Genomic DNA, 20857 nt, shown 5'->3' on the forward strand with positions numbered 1-20857 from the left:
CTTTAGAGTGAACGGGAATTAATTTATTGGTCTCCGTAATCCATAACTGAGCCAAAAGTGTCCTCAATGACAAAAATATACTCTTTGGTAATAACAGAGAGAGAGAGAGAGAGAGAGAGAGAGAGAGAGAGAGAGAGAGAGAGAGAGAGAGAGAGAGAGAGAGAGAGAGAGAGAGAGAGAGAGAGAGAGAGAGAGAGAGAGAGAGAGAGAGAGAGAGAGAGAGAGAGAGAGAGAGAGAGAGAGAGAGAGAGAGAGAGAGAGAGAGAGAGAGAGAGAGAGAGAGAGAGAGAGAGAGAGAGAGAGAGAGAGAGAGAGAGAGAGAGAGAGAGAGAGAGAGAGAGAGAGAGAGAGAGAGAGAGAGAGAGAGAGAGAGAGAGAGAGAGAGAGAGAGAGAGAGAGAGAGAGAGAGAGAGAAAGAAAGAGAGCGAGAGAGAATTACATAGAATTACATAGACAATCAGACCACAGACCCCATGGTCCAGACTTGGTGGTCTGTCCTTAAACCTAAGTGATTTTACATTAATCAGAAGGCTCCAAAACGTTGCATTTCTACTCTAGTTGATATTAAGTTGAAGGAAGTGACGGTCGAGCTTATTTTTGAAGGAGTCAATCGTGTTACACTGAACCACTGATGGTGGAAGCTTATTCCATTCTCGCACTACAACGTTGGTGAAGAAAAATTTGGTGCAGTCTGAATTTACTTGTCTACATCTGAGTTTTACGCCATTGTTCCTCGTGCGCAAAGTGTCATCGATCATAAACAATGTTGATCTGTCTACATTCGTGAAACCATTAAGTATTTTAAAACATTCGATCAGTTTTCCTCGGAGGCGACGTTTCTCAAGAGAGAACATGTTAAGGGTAGAAAGCCTTTCTTCGTAGGATTTGTTGCGCAAGGAAGGGATCATTTTCGTTGCCCAACGCTGAACACCTTCTAATTTAGCAATATCCTTTGCATGGTGGGGAGACCAAAACTGTACCGCATATTCTAAGTGGGGTCTGACTAAACTATTGTAGAGCTTGAGTATTACATCTTTATTCTTGAATAAAAAGTTTCTTTTAATGAATCCCAACATTCTGTTCGCTTTATTTGCTGCATCGATGCATTGCTGTGAGAATTTGAGGTTTGACGCAATTTTGACCCCCAAGTCCTTGACGCATTGAACGCTTTTGAGTTTAACGCCGCGCATTTCGTAATCGAACTTCTTATTCCTCGTTCCAACTTGAAGGACCTGGCACTTGTCTACGTTAAAGGGCATCTTCCATCTATCCGACCAAGCTGAAATTTTGTGCAAATCCTCTTGGAGGCTTTGCCTGTCTTCGTCAGTGAGAACAGAGTTACCAATCTTTGTGTCGTCTGCAAATTTACTAATGTGGTTATTGAGTCCAACATCCACGTCGTTGATGTAAATAATGAAGAGCACTGGGCCAAGAACCGAGCCCTGAGGGACGCCACTAGTGACCGGCGCCCACTCTGAGTTAAATCCGTCAATCACTACTCTTTGTTGTCTGTTGCTCAACCAATTCGCGATCCATTGGTTTACTTGACCGTCAATACCTATTTGCTTTAATTTGTAAAGTAATTTATGATGCGGGACTTTATCAAAAGTTTTCTGGAAAACAAGATAGACTACGTCCAGTGATTTCGTTACGTCATAAACAGTGAAGAGGTCGTTATAAAAGGTTAATAGGTAAGAGTCGCCCAACGTGGGGCTCGAACCCACGACCCCGAGATTAAGAGTCTCGTGCTCTACCGACTGAGCTAGCCGGGCGTATCTACCAACTGAGCTAGCAGGGAGAGAGAAACCTCCTTAATCTGTTAATATTCACTTCTTCTTCATATTTATCTGCTAATCTCCTTTTCTTCCTCTTTCTTATTATGAATCTTCCATTTCATCGCCTTCTCTTTCTTCTTTTTCCAATCTACTATTCGTTCTTTTATATTCTCTTTCTATAATATCTTGTACCTATTATTCCTCGTAGTACATATCTCGATTGAGGTGTGGGACAGCTAATGAATGTTATGTCGAATCAATTGGTACAAGAAGTGTGACGTGGCATACTCCCAGTCGCTTGTAATCTTTTAATCATCATCACCTTTACAGTCAAATCCTACTGTTTACTTCCATCCTCCTGTGCAACAACACTCCCCAGTCACCCCGGCCACAGTTTACCCAGACGCCATCCCTACACAGCCTACTCTATTTCCTTGGTAGTGACAGCAACCCCGCCTACACCTTTACAAGCCCCTCGATGCGAGTAAACACTTCCCTTTCGCTCCCTGCTCTTGGCTCTTTCGCAGCGACGAGGCGGCGGAGGGGAGGAAGATGAGGCGGCGGCAGGTGGAAATTGAAGCTGAATCGTGAATATTGACAGACTTTTATGACACGACGCAGGAATAGAGAAAAGTTACGAAAACACATTTTTCTCGAGGGCAAAGCGTTAGAAGCAATTATTTAATGGAACCGAATTACGTCATCGGCGAAGAGCATGTCAACACACGAGAGAGCGACGTAAACACACACACACACACACACACTACAGAGAGAGAGAGAGAGAGAGAGAGAGAGAGAGAGAGAGAGAGAGAGAGAGAGAGAGAGAGAGAGAGAGAGAGAGAGAGAGAGAGAGAGAGAGAGAGAGAGAGAGAGAGAGAGAGAGAGAGAGAGAGAGAGAGAGAGAGAGAGAAAGGCGGGAGGGAGGAAAGTGACTGAAGGAGGAGGAGGAGGCGGAGGACTGAGGAAGGACGTATTGCGCGCCTCGTCGGGGGAAAGTTGGGCTATTCATCTCTGCTCTCCAGGTATCAAGTGTCGCCATATGCCCGCAGACGCTGCCTATTCAGAGCCACCCACGTCAGGAGCTGGAGTGCCCGCGCGCCTCAATGGAAGTCATCCGCCCGGGCTCTGAGGGGGATAATTGTAGTGGCGCTGCCGACATAGAGGCTTGGTGAGGCCCACCCAGGGGAGTAAAGGGTCGGGGGAGGGTCGGAGGAGGGTCGGGGGAGGGTCGGGGAGGGTCGGGGGAAGAGTCAGGAGAGGGTTGGTGGAGGGTCGGGAAAAGGTCGGGGGAGGGTCGGGAATGGGTCGGGAGAGGGTCGGGGTATGGTCGGGGAAGGGTCGGGGTAGGGTTATATAGGCTATTAAATGCCATGGTGGGCGACTTTCTGCTTGGGTCTCTTCTCAAAGGGACTCGACGACTGCGGATAAATCGACTGCTCTTGGTATTTTACTTTACACTCAAGTTGTTTATTTTAATGAAGGATTTGCGTTTTGTGTGTACTCTCGTTCGTTCGTTTGTGGGTTGACTCCAAATGGGTTTATTAAAGTATGTAGGTACGTAGACGTGGTTTTTGCATCGTTAGACAAAATGAATGAATATTTGCCTTATAAAGATTATTTGGATGTTGACATTTCTTTGAAAACTTTCTGATTTATATACGTAGTTACGGTACTTCTCTCCAGATGAACTGAGTGAAGAAAAAAAAAAAGAATAAAAGACTAAGAAAAAATAGATAAACGATGAAAAAGGAAAAAAAGAGTAAGAAACTGGGTGAAGAAAAAAGAGTAAAAAAAGATGAGATGAAAAAGAAAATAGAATAAAATGAGTAAGATACAAGCAGGAAAAAGTCTAAAAGATAAAAAAAAAAGATAAAGGATGAAAAAGAAAACAAAAACAGAAGTAAGAAACTGGGTGAAGAAAAAAATAATAGAAAAGATTAAAAGATAGATAGAAAAACAGAAAAAAAATGATAGAAAACAAAAAATGGGTAAGAAACAAGCAGAGAAAAGAAGAAAACGGGACAAGAAAAACAATAAACAATACTAACAAAGAGGAGGACAAGAAGAAAAATAGAAGACAGAGCAAGTAGAACGGCAATAACAATCAACATCATTCACCACCATTGCCACCTCCACAACATCCTCGCTTCGCCTCATCTTGCCTCGCCTTCCAGTCAGACGCGTGGAATTCAGCAGAGCGGAGTCAACAAAAGAGGATCTCATTGTGTTGGTTCGAGGAAGGAGCGATGCGAGGGGACCACCGAGGAGAGACAGTGAGAGGGAGGAGAGGAATAGACATAAGGAGGAGAGAGGGAAATGGGAAGGGTAAGGACGAGAGGAGGAGAGGGAGAAGTATAAGGAGAGAGGGAGAGGGGGTTGAGGGAGCTAAGTTGAGTGAGTGATTCCAATTAATTCTCTCGGCCACAGTAATGTTATATCTTACAAGTTCACCCTTCACTACCAACCCTCCCTGCCCCCTCACCCTGTCTCCGTCAGCCTCCTACCCTACCCTGCCATTCCAACCTGTTATTCTACCCCTTACCTCCCCCTCCCTGCCTTCCCAGCCTGCTACCTTCCCTCTCTTCACCCCTCCCCCCCCCCGCCCCACCCCTTCCTCCCACCGCCCTTCACTTCCCTTGATGATTACAACAACATCTCGCAGCAGAGGATGAGATTTCTCCCCAGATAGATTAATTTTGAAGAATGAGAGCTCGGCGTGACAGCAGAGAGAGGAGGCGGATAAAGGAAGAGGAGGAGGAAAAGGAGGAGGAGGAAGGGAATAGGAAAGGGTCGAATGAATGAATGCTGGAGGGAAAGCGAGAAAAAATGAAGTATTAAGTAAGGATAAGGGGGAGTGGTGGAAAGAGGAATCTGGGGAAGAGGAAAAGGAAAATAGTTGAGTGTAGAGGTGGATGACGAAGATTGTGATAAATTAGGAGTGGAGAAAATTGATACAAGGAGATAAAGAAACAAAGACGGAGAGGAGGAGAGAGTGACAAAGAAACAAGTATAGGCTAGAAGGGAATGGGACAGGAGAGGAATGGGGAATAGGGGGGAAGGTATGATGTAAGAGAGAGAGAGAGAGAGAGAGAGAGAGAGAGAGAGAGAGAGAGAGAGAGAGAGAGAGAGAGAGAGAGAGAGGTGGGGGGGGGGGGGGCGAAGCGAGCGGGAACATGTTTTGTAAAGCAGGGAAAATATGATTATAGTGTAAATTAGCGCAAAGCGGAGGTGGGCGTGTTTTTGTTCCTTCGCTACAAAGGAGACTTGGAGACCTTCATTATTATCGTTATCATCATCATCATCGTCACCGCGACGAAAATGAGAAGTTCGCAAGATTATGAAATTTAAGAATCTCCATAGAATGCCCCTTTGGCCGTCAATTCTTAGTTATCTTAGGGCGACAGATTTAAACTTTTAGTAGTTTCTTTACTCTTCCGGTCACCTGTTGCATTGTTTAATAATTGCGGAACGAACGGAGCAAGTGGATCGTATTCCTGCAGTTCCTTTATTTCTTGTGCGTGCAAGGCGTGTCTGCATTAGTGAAAGAAAATTAACAGCATATTTTAAATATGTATCGTTCAGCATATTAGCCAAAACTTTATTTTGAGGATGGTCGCCATCTTAATTTTATCGAATTTCATCGGAAAAGGGCCGGACTCCTCCCCCTTCCCTTTTTCCCTGTAAACTAGGAGGCCCTTCAGGAGCTTTTGAGTGATATGCTTTGCGGGACTGTTTAAAATTTAGTTCGGGAGAAATGTGTGCTCGCACGCACGAGTGAGGTCACTGGCTTTCAACAGCTTTAGAATGTTATGTTTTGCAGGGCCGTATGAGAATAAGACCTGGCAAAGGAGAAATCCCTATTCACGCACGCAGGATACATTATTTTTTTTTTTACTTTTACTTTAATTTAATTTTATAGTTTGCGACACTAATTTTCGAGAGGTCCGTGGCTCAAGAGCAAGTACAGTCCGTAGTTGAGAATGTCTACGTTCCATTACTTCGCGTGCAGGCGCGGACAGAGACGGAGCTGCAGGAAGGCGCGCCGCTTGCTCTGCGACAACAACTACTGCGTACGGTTTTCTTCAAATAATGCAGCCTGCTACAGCAACTGCGTAATTCTTCATCAGCTGGAGTGTCTGTTCTGTACACTTCATGCTGGTTAAGGGTAACAACATCGGCAATAATTACTCTTCACTGCGCATGAATTTTTTTTTCCCAGTATTCTCAGCAATTCATGAAATTCCAACTAATTTGATTTTCTATATCAGCCTGATCGGTCGTGCTTCTGTCGTCTGGTGCTGCCTGCCTGCTGCCTCACTGTCCAACTTTCCTCCTCTTTCAATCTTTACAGCTTCTTTTCTCTCGGTCTCCAGTCTTTTAAGTCTGTCCGCTCTTTTCGCGACACGCACCGATTCAGTAATCAGCACAGACAGACCAGCAGACATTAGGACCAGCAACAGGAGGGGAAGAGCGAGTTTAAAGCAAAAACAACAACAACAACAACAACAAAACAACACAATCAACAATAAAAAGAAGAGAGGAAGTGTAAAAGCACGATGCTAACTTTGTGCGAAACTAAATTCATTTGGAACAAGTCAGAAAAGAGAGAGAGGGAGGCAGGAAAGGGAGGGGGGAGAAGGGTCACACACACACACACACACACACACACACACACACACCACTCCGTAGCGCAGTTGGTTAGAGCGCTTCACTGCCAGGCTTCACAGCCTGACAGGGCGGCGGTTCGAGCCCGCTCAGGCCGGATTTTTTCCGTTGACTAGGAGTGGTTACTGTCCCCCCTTGAGCAAGGGGGATTGGGTGTGTGGTGTGTGAGGTCATGGCAGTACCCAGAGATCGACTATAAAAGAGCACTTGCTAATGTCGGGAGGGTACCTGCTGGCAATTACGAGTCCAACTCGTGATCAGGCCGTGGTGGTGAATTAAAAACACACACACACACACACACACAACCAGCAACGAGCAACCAGCCGCGGGTGTTTTCACAAGATACGGCAAAAGACCAACAACTTCATGGTATTTTAATTTTGAACTCGGGTATAAACTTACTCCCTCCCGGTTGGCTTAAAGCTGAAGGGCCTGACGGAGCACGAACAGTGACGGCAGGAGGCGGAGGAGGGGCGGGGGCCGGGAGGGGGGCTGGACGGCTGGCGGATGGGGGGCTTGGGCTGGATGGGTTGGACGAAGTGAGACTGGTGAAGGGTTGGCTGACTATAGGAGGTTGGTAACTGGTTGGCTGGCTGGCGGGTCACTGTGTACAGTTGTTAGTGGAGTGAGGTGGTGGTGGCGGTACAAGTGGTGGTAGTGATGGTGTTTGAGGTAGCTATGGTCGTTGGGGAGTAATGGTCAGGTGTTATTGGTAGTGGAGGTATATGGTAGTTATGATGAAGCGTCTAGTGAGATTAACTGTAGTGGTATTAGATGTAGTAGTGGTAAAGAGGAAGAAAGGGTGAAATCTGCTGGTATGCTTAGGTACGATAAGACTATGTAAAGAGGTAATGGTCATGTAGGAGAATATTGCAGAGGCGATGGCTTGGGCGGGCTAAGAATGGTATGGGTAGAAAGATAAAGAGGGGGATAAACAGTGTGGCTACAGAGATAAAAGGCTACAGTATTAGAAAAGAAAGACAGTCTGGGAAGACGGCACAGTATGTCATAAATAAGACCAGATGCGTGTGCTGGCTGGCAGTGGGTTTGTGTGTGGAGTTGTAGCTTAGCGGAAAGGAGAAGGAAGGAAGGAAGGAAGAAAGAAAGGAAAAGAGGACGAAACGAAGGAATAAAGGAAAGAGCGAAGGATTAAAGGAAGAAAGAGCGAAGGATTAAAGGAAGAAAGACGGGCAGAAAGGAAGGAACGAAGGAAGGAAGTAAGAAAGGAAGGGAGGGAGGAAGGAAAAGAGGACGAAACGAAAAAATAAAGGAAAGAGCGAAGGATTAAAGGAAGGAAGACGGGAAGAAAGGAAGGAACGAAAGAAGGAATTAAGAAAGGAAGGAGAATGCGTTGGGGAGGTAAAGTTCGTAGGCAGGAGGAGGGATAGGGGGCGATGACGGGTCAGTGTAGATCTGGCGGCGAGGTGAATTAGGGAGTGAAGGAAGGATGGAGGGAAGGCTCGAGGATCTAAATGAATGAAGAAAGGAGGAGAGAAAGGCTCGGGGTGGTAGATGTATCATGTGAAGCGTCTGGGTCTGGGTCGGGCGGGCAGGGGCAGGGGGCAATGTTAGGGTCGTGGTCCGAGGTGGGGTCAGGGGCCGGTCGGGCGTTAGGACAGGCGAGTAGTAGTCACGAGACCTATTTTCTCCCTCACTAATCGGCTGCGGACCATACAGTTCTCGGTCACGCGACGGGAGGCGGCTCACAGCACCTCGCCGCCGCCGCTCCACGCCCCAGCCAACCAGCCAGTCAGCCAGTCAGTCAGTCAGCCGGCTAGTAAGGCAGCAAATCCAGCCATTCAGTTTGTCGGGCAGGTCGGATCTTCAGCCAGTCACTACAGTCAGTAAATAAGCTAGTTAGTCGGTTGATCACCCAGTCAGTCATAGCCATTTATCTAAAGTCAACTTCATGCCCAGTCACCCATTCATCTATGTATTATCTCTCATTCAGCCGGCTACTCACCCAGACAGACACTTACCCAGCCAGCCAGCCAGATAACTCGCCTGCTAGCCAATCACCCAGCCCCTCGCCCAGTCAACAAGTCAGCCAGCTACTCGCCCAGACAGATACCTATATAGTCAGCCAGTCAGACAGACAGCCAGACAGACACCAGCCAGCCAGCCATCCAACCACCCTGCCTCTCGCCCACTCAACCAGCCAGCCAGCCACTCGCCCAGCCAGCCTCGTTTTTAAGCTGATGAACAATGGGCAACTTTTTAATAAGTTTTTGCTGTTTAGTGTTCCCTGTCTTTTTCATTCATATTCATGTCGGACGCCCTTGAGATATGCACGAAAAACACACGTAAAAAGTCTTCACATTTTGCCCGCCGGACGAAAATATTTTAAAGGTGTGGCAAAGCAACTTTACGCGATGCCAGAGATTTTTGTTGTTTCTCACTTCGCAAGTTAAATCAAATAGTGTTTCTTGCCGCTTCCTTTTGGACGCAGGGTTTCGCAGAACATGAGGGAAGTGCAAGAATCAGCGACTGGCAGAGAATCACGACCACGGAAGTAAAGAATCTGGGAACGTCAGGTCACTCGCTGTAGCAGGAAGCACCAACGTTATCCTCCTTCTCAGACCCTGGCACGGATTTCTATTTTTTTTTCGTCTCGACAGGGACGGACCACCACTACTTTCCTCACCCCCTTCCTCCACAAAATAATCACGGAACTTCCAAGCAAAATATTCAGTAAGCTACAAATTCTACCTATCTAGGACATCAGTCACATTTTACAGGATGAAAGTAATGAAAAATATGCACTAGGATCACGAACCACCTGAGAGGCAGATTAAGAAACCCTGCTCTATATAGCTTCTGCTTTTTCAGTGAGATTAAATACAACAAAACAAACTAACAAATATCAAAGCAACACATTCCCTCAAAAACATAGAAAACAAACATTGAAACTTACACAGAGAAAAGGCTTCCCCGTCTTAATACCCACATATACATAGAAAACAAACATTGAAACTTACACAGAGAAAAGGCTTCCCGGTCTTAATACCCACATATACATAGAAAACAAACATTGAAACTTACACAGAGAAAAGGCTTCCCGGTCTTAATACCCACATATACATAGAAAACAAACATTGAAACTTACACAGAGAAAAGGCTTCCCGGTCTTAATACCCACAAATACATAGAAAACAAACATTGAAACTTACACAGAGAAAAGGCTTCCCCGTCTTAATACCCTCAAATACATAAAAAAAACATTGAAACTTACACAGAAAAAAAAGCTTCCCCGTCTTAATACCCTCAAATACATAAAAAAACAAACATTGAAACTTCACAGAAAAACAGCTTCTCCGTCTTAATTCACTTGATATAAACAGCACACTGAGCGTCCGCCGCGGCCGTGAAGCTGCGAGGCGAGACTCAAGGAGGCGCTCGAGCTCGGGGTTAATTTCTTCGACTTCTCGCGAGTCCGTAGTGGGCGGTTCGCTTGTTGGCTTGTTCTCCACCCAAACACACGACCGTTAGGGTTGTCCGGGTATTCATGGCAGCAGGGCCACATTGTCCACTAAACCTGATGATAAAATAAGAACTTCAAACGAAAAATTCACACGAAATCAATTCTTATTTTTTGTTTCAGTTTTAGTTAGTGGGGGAGACTTACATGTTAACTCTTGCGAAAGCCAATTAAATTTTTTAGGTTTAGTTTGAAAAATTTAATATTCCTCACAAGTACGCTCGCACGCACGCCTACACAGGCACGCTCACACTTACCTTTCCACACGCACACAGGATAAAAGTTGGAAAGTTTCGTTTAGTCGGCGCAACATCTATGGTCATATGCCGGAGAGAGACAGAAGGGGAAGGAATTATAGGAGAAGGGAACAGATCCCAGGAGATGGGACACAACCCCCGATTAATACCTGGTACCCATTCACTGTTGGGTGGACAGGGGCGTAGGGTATTGGAAAAGCCGCCCAAATTTTTCCACCGCCCGGGAATCGAACCCGGGCTCTCTCGGTTGTGAGCCGAGTGTGCTAACCACTGCACCACGAAGCCCGCCCACACAGGATAAAACAAGAAAATTATGAAGAAGTGAGGAAATTCAGCTTCCTAAACAGAGCAAGAGACCAGTGTTACAGCATACCGGAAGAAGTCGTGTGTGCCGAAAACCTTCGAAGTTTAAAGGAAAAAAATATAATAAAAGTTTTCAAAGACGGGACATGACTCAAGCCAGTAAAAACACAAATAATGCATTTTTCTTTTATGATACAAAAACAAAAAACAAAAAAACCCCCTCAAAGAATGGACACACACACACACACACACACACACACACACACACACACACACACACACACACACACACACACTCAGGCAATGCACGAGCTCGGAGTGAATACGTAATGGACTTTTAAATTCTAAATACTCGGGACACTTCGGCAACTGCGTCCGCCAAGTCTGCACCTTTTCCCTGATAATGATACAGCCTCACCGCGTCAAATTATATATGTCTCTTACGTTTAACTGTCTCAAACAATATTTCCGGGTATAAAATGTGACGCAGCTGCCAACAAAGGAACTGCAAAAGAAAAAAAAACATCCACTCCAATTATCTTGAAATTTATTGTTCGGTAAAAACATCTTTAGAAATTGTAAGGAAATTTTTTCATGGGCACTGACGCTTCAAGAAAATACTGGCGGGAGAAGAGGACGGGTGATGGAGGAGGAGGACAAGAGATGAATAATTATTGGGAGGAAGATAAGTATATAGGAAGTCAAGGAAAGGCATGTAGACGGAATGAGATAGACGGAGGATGAGGATGAGGATGGAGAGGAGGAGGAGGAGGAGGAGGAGGAGGCATGCAAACGGAAAAAAAGAGACAGGAGTAGGAGTAGAAGTAGTAGTAGTAGGAGGAGGAGGAGAAATAAAAGTGTTGATATAGAAAAAGAGGATAGATGGATGAGCAGGAAGAGGAGAGATTAAATACAGGAAGAAGAGGAGTATTATGACCTCATTTTCAGCCACAAAGAAAGTAACAAAATTTTCCAACGTATCAACAAAGAAGAAAATTTTACTACATTATATAAAACTAATAAATTTCTCCTTCTATGACTCTCTCCCTACTTCCCTCTCCCTCTTCCCCTCCTTACTTCCCAACCCGTCTCCTTCCTCCCTCTACTTCCCACTCCCCCTTCCTCCTTCTCCCCTTCCCTCCCTCGTCTTAAACACACCGCCGCGGGGGTCTGGAGGACTGGGAGGCAGCGAAGGACAAAGGCAAATATGTGTAGATTGAGAAAATTGTCAATATGAGCATCGTGGCGGGACGGATATTGAGTGTTACGGCCTTAACGAGCCGAGTATGTAAATGCGTTGGTGGCTACGGGGGCGAGGTTATTAATCTTGGAGAGTGGGACTGGCTGGTACTACTGAGGAGGTGGTGGTGGTGGCTGAGGTGGTCGTGGTGGTGGTAGGGAGGAAGGAAGCGGAAGAATGGAGATAATTTGATGCAGCTTAGGAAGAGTGAAGGAGGAGATTTAAGAGCACCAGAGGAAGTAGGAAGAAATGGTAGAGGAAAAAGAGTAGTAGGAAGTAGTAGGAAGAATGAAGGAGTGGTGTTGGTGGGAAGTGGGGACGAAGAAAGAGGAGGAATGAAGATGATGCGATGTAGTTTAGGAAGAGTGGAGGAGGAGGTTTAAGAGTACTAGCGGAAGAGGATGAGGAGAGTAGTCATATAGGAAGTGTGGAGTGGAGGAGATTTGAGAGAACTAGAGGAAGAGGAAAAGAAAGAGAAGTGTTATAGGAAAAGAGGAGGGCTGGAGTACTGGAGGAAGATGAGATATGGAAGAGGATGAGGAAAAGGAGAGGAGGTGATGTAGGAATAAATGAAGGGATAAAGTTTTGTAGGAGAGAAGGAGAGACGGGTAAACTAAAAGGAGGAAGAGGAGAGGTTAGATAGAAGGAACAGAAGAAATATAGGAAACTAACTGAAGAGATGATGAATATAGAAGGTGGAGAAAACATGGAAGAGAAGGAGATATGAAGCATTAAAGGAAGAGGAGGAGAGATGGTATAAAAAAAAATTAGATAGAGATGAGAAGGAAACGAAGAAATAAAGTAAAAGAGAAAAAGGGAAAAGAAAAGGAGAGCAGAGGAACGGGAACCATGATACAAGGGAAAACGAGTAATGAACCAAGAACCAGAGAAGGAAAAAAAACCCCGATAAGGAAAAGGGGAAGGAACGAGAACAAGGGACGTCAAGAGAGAATTAGTGAGTAGGAACCGAGGCAGGAGAGGGTGAAGCAACATGTGGAGTGCTATGCAAAACGAGAGGGAGGAAGGCGATAAAAGACACAGAAACGCAGAGAGAGAGAGAGAGAAGAGAAAGGGAACAAAAGGGATTGATGTAAGAGAGAGAGAGAGAGAGAGAGAGAGAGAGAGAGAGAGAGAGAGAGAGAGAGAGAGAGAGAGAGAGAGAGAGAGAGAGAGAGAGAGAGAGAGAGAGAGAGAGAGAGAGAGAGAGAGAGAGAGAGAGAGAGAGAGAGAGAGAGAGAGAGAGAGAGAGAGAGAGAGAGAGAGAGAGAGAGAGAGAGAGAGAGAGAGAGAGAGAGAGAGAGAGAGAGAATGGACGAATAACAGAGAAATCGAGGATATAGAGGCAAGAACATATGATAAAGATGTTCATGACAGCAAGAGGAAAAGAGAAAGGAGTGAACATGATAACATACATACAGATACACGCAGAAGGACTAGAAAACGAAAGGGATTGATGTAGGAGATAGAGAATAGACGAATGGCAATGGGAAATCGAGGAAACGGGAGGCAGGAACATAAAATAAAGGGGAAAAGAGGGAGGAATAAACATGATTAAAGAGACAAACACAGAGAGAGCAAAAGGCATCGATGTAAGAGAGAAAGAATGGACGAATGAGAGTGAGAAATCGAGGAAAAGGAAAGCAGGAACATAAAATAAAGGGGAAAAGAGGGAGGAATAAACATGATTAAAGAGACAAACACACAAAGAGAGCAAAAGGCATCGATGTAAGAGAAAGAGAATGGACGAATGAGAGTGAGAAATCGAGGAAAAGGAAAGCAAGAACATAAGATAAACGTTTTCCTGGAGTTAAGGGAAAAGAAGAATGAATGAAGATGGTCAGAAACATACTTAAGCAGAGAGATAAAGAGAACAACAGCGACTGATGCACACGAAATAATGAACGAATAACAGTATAAAAAAAGTGAAAAGGAGGAAGGAGTTTGGAGTACACGTGTGCAGGAAGGCAAGGGGAAAATAGGAAGGAATAACGATGATTACGGACATAGATAAACACGCAGAAAGACCAGAGAACTAAAGGGATTGATGTGCACGAGAGGATGAACGAATAACACTGCGAAATGAAGGGAAGGGGAGGCAAGAACATGAGATAAACGTGTGTATGAAGGGAAGAAGAAAAGAACAGCGCAAGAAAGAACGATTACAGACACATATTCACACACAGAGAAACAAGAGAGCGAAAGGGATTGAAGCGCACGCAAGAATAAACGGATAACCTTGCAAAATGAGGGTAAAAGGAGGCAAGAATCTGAAATAAGCGAGGGAAGAGGGGAAAACGCGAAGGACTGAGATGAATGAGCGAGCGAACCCAAAAGTCTGCAAATGTATGGAAAAGGAGGCAGCCAGGCAGGGTACGGAAAATGCAGAGACGAGGCCGGAGCGAGAATACGGATAAAAGCGAGACGAATACTGTGAACTGTGCCGAGAAAACAATGGAAGGAAAGACGAGGGTATGAGATGTGAATATACAAAACGTTAAGGCGCAGGTGGAAAACAAGTGGATGTGACACGAACGTGGAAATTAATGTTTATAGGACACGAAAAGGGATTGAAAACATGAGAAGACAAAGGGACAGGGAAAAACATTGAACTGGAAACACAATTGGAAGACTGATTAGAAGATAAGAAAAGGAAAAGATAAATGATGTGATGGAAGGAGGACAAATGAGAGAAAAATATCACGAAAAAAAATGATCATACTAACCTAAGATAAAAAAAAAAAGGAACACGAGAAAGACAAGCAAATAGGGGAAGAAACATACGGACAAGAAATGCATCAACTTATAATGTAAACAAAGCAAGAAAGGAGGACAAACCAGGTATAAATAAGGAAAATAATACGCGGAGAAATCAAGGAAGATCATCTCAAAACCTAATTAACATGAAAGAACAATACACGGAGAAAAAGGAGTGTATTAACCTACAAAAACAATGTAAAAGGAGAATAGATAAACACCAAACACACGAAAAGCAAAACAACCCCAACTTAAAACCAAGAGAAAAAAGTGGCAATATGCAAAACAAAAAACAAAACGTAAGTGAAAGGAAGACAGATAAAGACAAAAACACACGCAAAAGAAGAAAAAGAGAAGACTGTAGGCCAACTTAAAACCGAGAGAGAGAGAGAGAGAGAGAGAGAGAGAGAGAGAGAGAGAGAGAGAGAGAGAGAGAGAGAGAGAGAGAGAGAGAGAGAGAGAGAGAGAGAGAGAGAGAGAGAGAGAGAGAGAGAGAGAGAGAGAGAGAGAGAGAGAGAGAGAGAGAGAGAGAGAGAGAGAGAGAGAGAGAGAGAGAGAGAGAGAGAGAGAGAGAGAGAGAGAGAGAGAGAGAGAGAGAGAGTGAGAGAGAGAGAGAGAGAGAGAGAGAGAGAGAGAGAGAGAGAGAGAGAAGAAGGATGAGAGAATGAATTTGGTTACTATGATTTCAGAGCTGTGGTGGCCCTCGTTTTTTGGGAATAATATCGTAACGAACAATCGAGAGAGAGAGATTTTGAGACAGAGGCCACAAGTAGAGAATAAAGGCACTTGTCCCTATACCAAGAGGGTAAAGTCATCAGTGTCAGGCAAAGATACGAACACAACTACCAGAGGATAGAAATAAAGTTGAGAGTAGGGTAACGTGTTACTTACATAGCCTAATGTAACTATTGGTAGCGTAGTGGTTTGGTGGTTTATGGTGTACGTTTTCGTAGGGCTATTGTATAGCATGTATTGTCAGGAAGAGCTGAAAGTATGGTAACGGGAAGAATTGAGAAGGTATAACAACAAAAAGACAAACGAGAGAAACAAATACAAGAGAGCAATTAAAGTCCCAGTATCACATCAAGCATGCCTTAATTGAAAAAAAATCATTCTCGAGTATGGATGTATCTTCCAGAGAGAGAGAGAGAGAGAGAGAGAGAGAGAGAGAGAGAGAGAGAGATTGAGGGAGAAGGAACAAGGTGGGCGGAGCCTCTGGTAGTTGTGTTCGTATCTTTGCCTGACACTGATGACTTTACCCTCTTGGTATAGGGACAAGTGCCTTTATTCTCTACTTGTGGCGGTGTGATACGATTGTTCGTTACGATATTATTCCCAAAAAACGAGGCCGCACAGCCTCTGAAATCCTTAGTAGGTGTGTGTGTGTGTGTGTGTGTGTGTGTGTGTGTGTGTGTGTGTGTGTGTGTTTCTGTGTCTGTGTCTGTGTCTGTGTCTGTGTGTGTGTGTGTGTGTGTGTGTGTGTGTGTGTGTGTGTGTGTGTGTGTGTGTTAGTTATTGTTTTTTATCATCATCATTATGCACCGTTATCATGCATGTTTTGGAAGAATAATCGATCATTGCAATATAATAATAACTACAAAATGTCCTTATGTTTGATGATGCACAAACACATAATATCGCAAACACATTAAACGTTCATAATATCGTGCATACATTATACATACAATATCGTACTCGCATATAGACACAGTAATATCGATGTTACATGACACGCTTTTAATACTTTACTTAAACATAATATCAAACACGTATATAAAACACTACAAGGACTCACTTTATCCCACATTGCTTATAATATCGAAAAAAAGTATATAATATCATCCAAACTTAAAAATAAACAATAATATCGATGGTACACGCTTTTAATACCTAACAAGAAAATAATACCGAACACGCCCATAAAGTTCCACAATAATTAACACTATTCACTGATTATAATATCTAAAAAAAAGGTCTATAACATCACCCAAGCATAAAAGGTAATATCGCAGGCGTGTCATCAGCTTGTACAACGCTCGGTGATGGCAGACGCAAACACCAGACGAGCAAAACTAAATGCTCGGCGCGCCATCACGATCTTGTGCAACTTGGAGCGCCGTGTGTGATGAATTAATGCAGTCAAGCCCCATTTAAATATTTATGAAGGGGCGTGGAGAATGTATATATATGTTAGTGCAGTGTTCTATGCATGTAAGCAATGAGTGTATAGCTTCTTGCACCTTGACTAGTGAAGGAGACGTGTGATGAGACAGAAGGAGAAAAATAGAAATAGATAAATGACAGTAGGAGAAAGACAAATAGATAAATAAATAGCTGTAGGAGAAAGACAAATAGATAAATAAATGACAGTAGGAGAAAGACAAATAGATAAATAAATGACAGTAGGAGAAAGACAAATAGATAAATAAATGACAGTAGGAGAAACACAAATAGATAAATAAATGACTGTAGGAGAAAGACAAATAGATAAATAAATAGCTGTAGGAGAAACACAAATAGATAAATAAATGACTGTAGGAGAAAGACAAATAGATAAATAAATGACAGTAGGAGAAAGACAAATAAATAAATAAATAACTGTAGGAGAAAGACAAATAAATAAATAAATAACTGTATGAGAAACACAAATAAATAAATAAATAACTGTAGGAGAAAGACAAATAGATAAATAAATAAGAGTAGGAGAAAGACAAATAAATAAATAAATAACAGTAGGAGAAAGACAAATAGATAAATAAATAAGAGTAGGAGAAACACAAATAAATAAACAAGTAAACAAATCACTAAAATAAACAGCATCTCGGAGCGTAAAAGAATAAACAATCGCATTCGTTATCAAGAGTAAAATAATTAATCACCAAAAGTAAAATAAATAACGAAATAAAAAAAACCAGTAGAATAAAGCATAATAAATCAATCAGTTAAGAAGCACTGAGAATAAACAAGAAATCGCACACATTATCAAAAGCAAAATGAATCCTGAAAGAGCGTAAGTTTTTTTATTTCGAACTTCTTTACTTCCTTTTATTTGAGAATGTTAAAGATTGGCCGGAAACGAACTATGAATTTCGTTGATTTTAATTTGCCTGTCTGTCTTTCTCTCAGTCGATCTTTCTGTTTGTGTCTGTCTGTCTGTCAGTATCTACTATCTGTCTATATGTCTGTGCCTGCGTCTGTCTGTCTCTCTCATCCACAAAATCACTTACTGCACATTAATAACATTCAAGCCTCACTTTCCCTTCCTCTTCCTCTCTCTATCTTAACCCGAACCTCCACTCTGAAATCACTCCACTCGCTACAGTTCCTCTTCCTCCTCCTCTTACAGCCTTTACACCGCTCCCCTTCCACCACCTCCACCTCTTCCTCCTCCTCTTCCTCCTTCTCTTCTTCCCTAAGCAAACAAGCGTCGCCTCTTACCCTCGCCCGTCCTTCCCCAAGTAATTCATTTCGCCTCACCCTTCCCTTCCCGCCTCGCCTCGGGCCCTGGGTAAACAACACGACCCGGCCCATACGGCGCACTCTCATGGTTTTGTATCCGGGATGAAGGAAGGAGAGCGGGGCGAGGCGCGGCGAGGGCAAGGAGGAGGCGGTAAGAAGGTAAGAAGGATCGGGGAAGAGAAAGGAGGGATGAGATAAGGCAATGAAAGACCGAGGAAGGAAGAGAAGAAGACGAGGATGAGGAAGAGATGATAAGAAGAAATGAAGGATTGAAGAGGAGGAAAGGAAGATAGATGAAGGAGAAGAGAATGCGAAAGAGAGGGAAGACGGATAAAAGAAAAGACGAGGAAAAGACAAGGAAGAGATGGGAAGAAGATATGAAGCCTCAGGGAAGGAAAGAGAAGGGATAGAGGAGGAGAGAAATACGAGGGATGAGGGAAGGCGGGGAAAGATGGAGGAAGGAAGAGAAGACGAGGAGAGGGCGAGGAAGATGCGGTAAGAAGATATAAAGGATTGGGGAGAAGAGAGGAAGGATGAAGGATAAAGTGAGGAGAGAAATACGAGGGATAAACAAATGAAGGAAGGAAGAGAAGACGAGGCAAGAGTGAGGAAAGAGTAGGAGAGCAAAGAGAAAGGATAAATGATGGAGGAGGAATAGGGAAAGAGATGGGTAAAGAAGGAAGAGGAAGAGAGGGAAAACTAGGGAAAGAAAGAAAAGAAAAGGATGAAAGAGGTGAGAAAAGACGAAAGGGGATGAAAGACGAAGACATGGGTGAAGAAAAGGCGATAAATAAGATAAAAGGAAGATTGGAGGAGTGCAGGAAAAGCTGATAAAAGGCAAAGGAAGGATGAGGTGGAGAGAAAGCGAGAGATAAGAGAAGGGGGAAACGAAGGACGGAGAAGGCAACGAACGGGAAATAAAGGAAGGGGAAAAAGAAGAACGGCAGATAAAATAAAACGAGAGAAGAGGATGGAATATGGGCGAAGAAGGGGTACAACAAGGAAAGGAAAGGAGAACGGAAGGAAGCGAAAGGGATAAATGTGACAAGGGAAGAGGATTAAGATGAGAAAATACGAGAAAATAGTAAAAACGCGGCAAATTTAAGAGAGAGAGAGAGAGAGAGAGAGAGAGAGAGAGAGAGAGAGAGAGAGAGAGAGAGAGAGAGAGAGAGAGAGAGAGAGAGAGAGAGAGAGAGAGAGAGAGAGTGAGAGGGAGAGAGAGAGAGAGAGAGAGAGAGAGAGAGAGAGAGAGAGAGAGAGAGAGAGAGAGAGAGAGAGAGAGAGAGAGAGAGAGAGAGAGAGAGAGAGAGAGAGAGAGAGAGAAACAGGGATTGTAACAGGAGTGGGAGAGGAGGAGGGCAAGGGAACGGAAGTGAGGAAAAGGAAGCCAATGAGAGAGAAAGAGAGGAGATAGGAAGAAGCCCAAAGAAGAAATGTAAAGTGGAGAAAGAGGAAGAAGGAAGAAAACAGAGAGGAGGAGGCAAAACAAATTATAGCTTAATGAAGGGAAAAAGGCATTAGAGGATCCAGGTATAATAAAAAAGTAACAAATAAGGGACAGATGAAAAGAAAAGAAAGGAAAAGAACAAATATTATATCTTAGAGAGGAAAAACTACTCAAGAAACCAACCAACCATATCTGAGAAAGGGTAAAGAACAAGGAATTGATATGAACCACTAAGACCAAGACCAAGAGAATGAGAAACAAAGACCCTTCATACTAACACAAAAGAGGAGGTAAAAGACTAACCTACCTGCCTTAGAATCGTTAGTTAATGCATTTCTAAGGGGACAGGGAGAGGGGAGGGAGGGCAGGGGACTTGTATAATGGAGCTCAACAACAGGAGAGGGGCGGCTTTACAGGTAAGAAAGGACATTGCTGTTGTGCCACGACTCCGGGATTACGGGGAAGCGGAGAAAAGAAAACGGAATATGGTTAAAGAAGCGGGGGAAGGCTTAGCGACATGAGGCAAGGAGGACAGGGAGGAGGAGGAGGAGGAGGAAGAAGAGGAGGAAGAGGAGGAAAAGGAGATGGAAGAAAGGACGAAGTAGCGGGAGAGTTGCAGGAGGAATGATAGTAAGAAGTGGAAATAATAAGAGCTAAAGAAAGTGGAAGGGAAAAGATTGAAGAGGAGAAGAAGTACGTATGAGAAACAAGAGGAGATGGAAGAAAAGACGTAATACCAAGGGAGTTAGATGAAGAATAGCAGCAAGAGGTGGAAGTGTGGACAGTTTAAAGAGGCAGAAGGGAAGAGACCGAAGGGGGAAAAATAAAAGGAAATAGGAAGAAAAGGGGATCGCAAAAAGAAACAGGGAATACCATGAGACTTGAAGGAAGAAAAGCAGAAAGAAGTGGAAGTGGGGACAGCTAAAGGATGCTAAAGGGAAAAGACCGAAAGTGAAAAGAAGCAAGAGGAGAAAGAGTAAGAGGAGTAGGAAGACGAATAAGAAGAGTAGGAGGAGACAGTTGAAAGAAGGACGAAATACCAAGAAAATCGAAGAAAGAATGGCAGTAAGAAGTGGAACAGAGAACAGCTAAAGGAGGTGGAAAGGGTAAGACCGAGGAGGAGAAGAAGTAGGAGCAAGAAGAGCAATAGTAAGACGAAGAGGAAAAGATGACAGAAAGGAAGATGAAATACAAGAAGAGTTGGTAGAAAAATGACTAAGAGGGTATGAAGGAAGGGAAAACACCAAAAGAGGGAAGAAGTATGAGGGATAAGAGCAGGAGGAGGAGGAGGAGGAGGAGTGTGCGTGACAATGTTGTGAAGGCGCGGGTTGGCAAGGTCTGATAGAGACGGGGCGATGTGAGGCGTGTGGAAGTAAAATGCGGAGACGAAGTTCCGTGGAGTTGAAGGCAAACTTGAGAGGCTGGCAATGCAGTGGTGTGTGTGTGTGTGTGTGTGTGTGTGTGTGTGTGTGTGTGTGT

General features: G+C 43.9%; 1 long non-coding RNA gene and 1 other non-coding gene across 2 annotated transcripts in view; both read right to left on the reverse strand.

Annotated features, from left to right (window-relative positions):
• Window positions 1–1699: 1699 nt before the first annotated feature.
• Window positions 1700–1772, reverse strand: Trnak-cuu (transfer RNA lysine (anticodon CUU)). Its single transcript has one exon. It is a non-coding gene; the product is annotated as a tRNA-Lys (tRNA).
• A 4820-nt stretch (window positions 1773–6592) lies between these two features.
• LOC126998877 (uncharacterized) overlaps window positions 6593–20857 on the reverse strand; it is a 56713-nt gene continuing 42448 nt past the window's right edge. The window contains exon 3 of the long non-coding RNA XR_007753047.1: window positions 6593–9975. This is a non-coding gene — a long non-coding RNA (uncharacterized LOC126998877). The remainder of the gene's footprint in view (window positions 9976–20857) is intronic.

Source organism: Eriocheir sinensis, chromosome 15 (genome assembly GCF_024679095.1).
Source record: "Eriocheir sinensis breed Jianghai 21 chromosome 15, ASM2467909v1, whole genome shotgun sequence".
NCBI classification, from domain to species: Eukaryota; Metazoa; Arthropoda; class Malacostraca; order Decapoda; family Varunidae; genus Eriocheir; species Eriocheir sinensis.